Here is a 6,000-nt window from a genome sequence, read left to right as displayed (position 1 = left end):
GCGGCGGGCCGGTCCGCGGGATAGAGGACGCTGTCCTGTTTGCAAGCGCCGCAGTGGGGCTGGAGGCGGGGTCGGGGCGCGGCGTGGGGCCGCAGTGCTCCGCGCTCCTGGGCGCTCCGCCGCGCTCTGCGCGCACAGGTGAGGTCCCGCCGTCGAGGCCGCCGCCGTCTCCCAGGACCGAGGGTGTGGCAGTGCGTGGGTGGGCGAGTGCGCATGCGCGAGCGATTGTGGGTGCCGGTCCTCGCGGCCACGACCGTGCGGTTTAGATGCTGCTCCCGGTATCAGCGTCCCCCAGGAAGCCTGCGCTGACTACTGTGCCCCTCTTCCTCTTCAGTTCCTATGACATAACTTGTGCAGCCCGATCCTTGTAACTGCATGCTTTTTATTATTGGTTATCCCAGAATTTCATTGTTCCTAAGCTTTTTCATTCACTTGCCATCTGTATTGTTTCTCTTGGCATCTTGCAGGGCGCGGTGTACCTGTGGCTAGAGCTCTGGACAGGAGACAAGAGATAAATGTTTACCTCCTTGCCCGCCTCTCTTTTGGGGACTGGACCTAGGTATTTCTCTTCCTTGTTTCCCCATCGTTGTGGGGCGAGGGGTGGGTAGTCAACCACCCGATAGGGTAGCTGGGGCATGACAGAGGACTCATTCTAGAAGTAAAAGTTTCTTATCCTTGTAAGCTGTGTGAGTTTTGTAAAGTGGTTCTTTGTCCAGGAAACATTTAATGAGCATATTTGGGCTGTGGCAGTACAAAAAGATTGGCTCTGCCCTGGATTCAGGGCACTGTCACCCAGAGGGGTGAGGAGATGGACAGAGGCAATACAGCTGGGACAGAATGCACTGGGACACTGTGGGATTGTCATTTACACTGTCATTTAAAGATGTCTCTTTTTTCCTTTTCAAAAAAGACTAGCTGGAAAAGAATCCAAGTGTCCTAGGATTCTGGCCTAGCTGGGACTTTATTGAAACTGGTAGTGATCAGTGTCTAGGGTAGGGGGCATGGGGTCAGAGAGGGCTCCCGTTTCTCAATGGCTGGACCCAGAAGAGTAAAATGACTCCAACGAGTGTAAGTTCTTCTCCCTGCTTGCTGTTTCTCCTGAGCCGTTATCCTGGCTTTTGTCTAGGGGTAGTCATAACTCCAGGAAGTGAAGGGCCTCTTGGCAAAGTTCTGTCCTCATGGGGTCGTAGACACAGAGATTTCCTGAGATGTTCCCTTGCTCAGCGGAAATCAGCTAAACTCCCGGCCTCCTACTTCTTGCCTGGGTAGAGCTGTGGAAGTGTTTGTGGGTGACTGTCTCCAGGTTCTCTCCCCTGCAGGACTGACAGCCCCTGTTGAGCTGGGCTGTCCCTGCTTCACTGCTTGGTACAAACAGCACATGTTTAATTGTGTATGTGGAGGAAATTTATGTCTTTATCTTTGTTCATTCATCAAATATTGATTGAGTGCCTGCTATTCCTAGACACTGTCCTGGGTGCAGGGACTCATCAGGAGATAAGGCGGAACAGCATTCCTGCCCTCGTGATGTGACATATCTGTGTCGAAGACATACGGTCCCCAAGGAACTGGACTGGTTCTTTTTCAAACTTGAGCATGTGTAAGAATCACCTGAGAGCTTGTTAAGACACATATTCCCAAGGAGTCTGATTGCATACATCACTGTGTGTGGTGGAGGGGGGGTTGGGGGAGCTGGAGAATTTGTGTTTCCAGCAAGCTCCAGGTCATGATGCCAGTGCTGCAGGATTGCAGACCATGCTTTGAGTTGGCAGTGGACTAAACAGTTGTGTGCAACCTGAGTGCCACAGAGAAGGAAAGTGGTAAATGGGGAGGATGGAGATTGAGATTGAGAAAGCCACTCTGAGGAATTGACCTTTGAGAAAGGGCCAGATGTGGGGGAAGAGCAAAGCCTTAAGACAGGATGCAGCTTGGTGGGTGTGAGAACCTGAAAGAGACAAGGGGCTGGAGAGGGAAGGCATGTGGAAAGGGTGCTGGGAGACAAGGCCTGAGAGGCATGGGGGGCCCAGGTCATGCAGGGCCAGCCTTGTAGGTCACGGGCAAGCTGCTAGCTTTGTTCTGAGTGCTGTGGGAGGCCACTGCAGGCTTATGAGCAGAGTGACATGATTTGCTCTGTGTGTGTAAAATGATGGTTCTGCTGCTGGGGTGAGGTTGCAGTGGGTTGAGGTTGGAGTCAAGGAAACTGGTCGAGACTGCAGGGACGCTGAGAGGGACTCAGAGGGATCTGGAATCTGAGGATGGAGCTGGCATGATTTGCTGCTGGACTGAATTAATAGTCACTTCCTCCTCAGGACCGCAGTTGGATTTTGTTGGGCTGTTAAAGCACTTTGCCACCAGGGCTGCTGCTTGCTCAGTGCGTCTCTTGCCTCCCCTGGTCAGGACTGTCTAGGAGCGCCTTGACCCAGGCAGCTTTCTGTCTCCGGTCCCCCACCTGGCACAGAGTGGCTGTCAGTGCTGACTGGGTGGATGAGAATCTAGACCGTGGGTGGCCTGGACGCCCAGGGATGTCCCAGTGGGAACCTGCTCTCAAGCTTGCAAAGGTTGTGCCCACTTGCCCCAGGAGTAGGCCCCACATTGTGTTCTAAAAATAACCAACAATTGTCTGGTTTCAGGATGGCTTTCCGAGGCTGACATACCTCACGTGGTGACAGCCCACTGCAGTTTTGAGCTGTGATCAGCATAAGGACCAGCACATCACTCTCTTTTTCCTGGTTAGGTTTTCATGACGCTCAGTTTTGAAGTAGCCGGCGGAGAGGCTTAAAATTCTGAGGCATCAATTCGTGTGAACCAGCAGAGAGATTACGTCTCACGTTCCTTACACAGTACCGTTAACTCCAGTTTTTTTTTCTTCCTGTTTTAGGAGGAAGTCACAAGAAAACAATCTGACATCAGGTATTTATCTATTTGCTGTTCTAAGGAAAAGGCTTAGTATTTCCTAGGATTCGGGAGGCGTCAGCCCCGGCTTCTGTACTGTGGGGATTGGCCAGCTGGTTCCTTTGCCTGTCCTGCAGATGACTTCTGAGCCCCCTTGCTGTGCCTGGCCCTGGCTGGGTGCTGGGGGATCGACATGGGGGACACGGGAACTGATGTGCACACACGTGTGGGAGGAGAGGGGTAAACTGATGTGCGCGCACGTGTGGGAGGAGAGGGTGTGGGTTGTGAGGTTGCCGTCCCTGCTCTGCCTCTTGCTCTCTGAGCCCCACGTTCCTGTCTATAGGTGGGGAGATACCTGCCTTCCAGCACCCTGTGGGCCATAAGGATGTTCACAGTAGAGAGGAATTCGCACAGACCGCCCAGCCCTGAGCCTGACTCGTCCCGGTGCTTAATAAGTGTAGCCATTGTTTCCGTGGTGGTGTACATACGTAATCACTTACTCCGCGAGGGCGGGGTGGAGCTCAGGCCCCTGTGAGGAGGGGCTGGACCAAGGAGCGTGCGGAGCCCAGTCGGGGCAGCTTCAGGGTGCGGCTCTTTCTGCCTGGTGTGCTCATGTCAAATCCAGTTAACTGTTTGGAGGACCTGCTCCGAGCCAGGTCCACGCCTGCCTGACCTTGCGGTAATCCCAGCGGTGCCGCCAAGGAGCTGTCACTTTCCCGTTTTTGTCACTGGGGAGGCTGAGGACCCAAGAGAACTTGCCAGAACTTGTCAGACACGGACGCATCAGCGCTAGAAGTGAACTGGCCTCTAAGCCTCGGGTGTGGAGGAAGCCGCCGTCCCTCCTGGGGCTCCCCAGACTGCTCTTCATCAGTTCTCAGTGCTGATTTCCACACTGATTTTGGTGCATTTCTGAACAGGGGTTCTTTTAAAGGAGGTGGCCTTAGTTATTTTTCCCTTTATTTTTAAAACCGTAAATGACCATCTTGTCTTTGCTCAGCACTTTACCGTGCTCTGTCCCCCACATGTATATGTAAGACTGTGTAGGCGTGCATTTCTTATTCTTCTTTCTCCCCGAGTGTTTGGGGTGGTTCTGTCTTGTATTGGGTTCCCAGGGCTGTGGTATTGAAGTGCCGCCCACTGGGCGGCTCAGTGAGGCCACCAGTCTGAAATCAGGGTGTTGGCAGAGCTGTGTTCTCTCTGAAGATGCTGGGAAGGATTCCTTGCATCTTCCAGTTTCCGGTGGCCCCAGGCATTTCTTGGCTTGTGGCAGTGTAACTCTGATCTCTGCCTCCTTCACATAGTCACCTTCCCTCTATGTCTGTCTGTCCCTGTGTCCTCATGTGGCATTCTCTGCCTGTGTATGTCTGTCTGACCTTCCATCTCGTAACAATGTCATCAGATTGGGGTCACCACCCCCCACCAAATGGCCTCATCTTAACTGCAAAGACCCTACTTCCAAATAAGGTCATGTTTACAAGTACCAGGGTTAGGACTTCAGCATATGTTTTGGGGGACACAATTCAACCCAAGCATTTCCAGGGAAGCAGCTGTTGAAATGAAGAGACAAGCTCAAAGGACTGACCCTTAAGGACTTGTCCGTTCACTGACTCACAACGAGGAGTCATTATTGGTCTCTCATGTGCCAGTGGGCTGGAGATAATAGGGTTGGCAAATGGACTGTGACCTTTTCTGCAAATTCTCACTCTTAAATCTGGAGGCAGTGGGATGAGGAGGAAACAGTGACTAAGAGAGTCCCCACCCTCACGCATTTATGGAAGGAATGTACACAGAACTAAAATGCGAGGTCAGAAGTTCCCCGTGTCAACAGAGATGGCAAGGGAGGTGGGTGTAGCTCAGTGGTAAAGCGCGTGCTTAGCATGCAAGAGGTCCTGAGTTCAATCCCCAGTACCTCCTCTAAAAATAAAGAAAGTAAATAAACCTAATTATCTCCTTCCCCAAATAAAGTAAGTAAATAAATCAAAATTCAGAACAACGATGGCAGGAGAGGTCTGGGGAGGGCTCCGAGGAGGTGGTGAGAATGGCTTCCTGGGGGAGGTGGCCTTTGAACTGTGCTGTGCGCAGATGAACAGCAGCAGAGAAAGGTGTTGGGTCGGGGAACAGCGTGGACACAGGTTCACAAGGGAGAGTGAGCACCAGACAGCAGCGGGGGCTGCTTTCAGCCGAAGCAAGGGGTGCGTGAAATGAAGGGGTGGCCCGGCAGCTTAGAGAGGTCAGCAGAAGCCAGGAAGTAAGTAATTCAGAAATGCTCATCACAACAAGAGAAGAACCCGGAGGCTCTGGTGAGCACTTGTTAAACAAAAGATGCCGTCTGCTGAATACTCTGTTTAGTTACTGCTCGGCTGTATTTATAAACTGTTAGAGCATCTCTTGACCTGGTGCTGCTGTGTACATTCCTTCTGTGTGTTAATTTTATTTTAGGTAAGAACCCGTGGCAAGAGTCAGTGAAACTGAAGAGAAGTTGGACGTTCCCCTTGGCTCCAGTGGTACCTATGGTAGGTCTGGCCTGAGATGTTTGCCTCGGTGACCACTTGTGCACGCGGTGAGTAGAGGCAGCAGGGGGCCGGGAGGAGCCCTCCCCTTCTCAGAGGCTCCATTTCCTGCTCAGTAAACTGAGGATGAGAATATTTGCTCCACCTGCCTTGCTGGGTTTGGGATCATACCGCTGGGAGCATTTTGTGACTATTTAGTGACTAAAGCACAGTGCTAGTGTAAGGACTACTTCTGTTATTTTGTTGCTGCTTTTACTTCTGCGTCGTCTCCGGGTGGGAGTCAGTGACTGGTGTGAGGTCGCCCAGTAAGACATGTGTTTGAATTGTGCAGCTCCGGTGGTCGTGGTGTGGACATTGCTTGGTTGAGGGAGGCAATTCTCACCCAAATCCTGTGTCTGCAGTTGGACTCTAGGGGGCAGAGTACGAGCAGGAGTTTTCAGGGATGCGGGGCTGTGCAGGCTGAAGTCAGATACAGGCAGACCTCAGAGATGCTGTAGATTCAGGTCCAGACCACTGTAGCAAAGCAAATGTCACAATAAAGCAAATCACATGAAAATTTTGGTTTCCCAGTGCATGTAAAAGTTATCTTTACACTATATGT

The 6,000-nt window shown here is 52.0% G+C and overlaps 1 protein-coding gene across 7 annotated transcripts in view; it reads left to right on the top strand.

The window, feature by feature from the left end:
• TTLL1 (tubulin tyrosine ligase like 1) overlaps positions 1 to 6,000 on the top strand; it is a 28,699-nt gene continuing 22,699 nt past the window's right edge. The window contains exons 1-4 of one of the 7 annotated variants that reach the window (XM_032492375.1): positions 1 to 138; positions 468 to 559; positions 2,876 to 2,907; positions 5,329 to 5,402. The gene's annotated coding sequence lies outside the window, so the exon portion shown is untranslated. Of the gene's footprint in view, positions 139 to 348; positions 368 to 467; positions 560 to 2,875; positions 2,908 to 5,328; positions 5,450 to 6,000 lie in introns of those variants that run through there. The other 6 variants (XM_014553100.2, XM_014553101.2, XM_014553102.2 and 3 more) reach the window with 6 other exon arrangements.

The sequence above is a fragment of the Camelus ferus genome, chromosome 12 (genome assembly GCF_009834535.1).
Source record: "Camelus ferus isolate YT-003-E chromosome 12, BCGSAC_Cfer_1.0, whole genome shotgun sequence".
Lineage (NCBI taxonomy): Eukaryota > Metazoa > Chordata > Mammalia > Artiodactyla > Camelidae > Camelus > Camelus ferus.
Note: the sequence above shows the minus strand (reverse complement) of the source record. Positions and strands in the feature narration are given on the sequence as shown.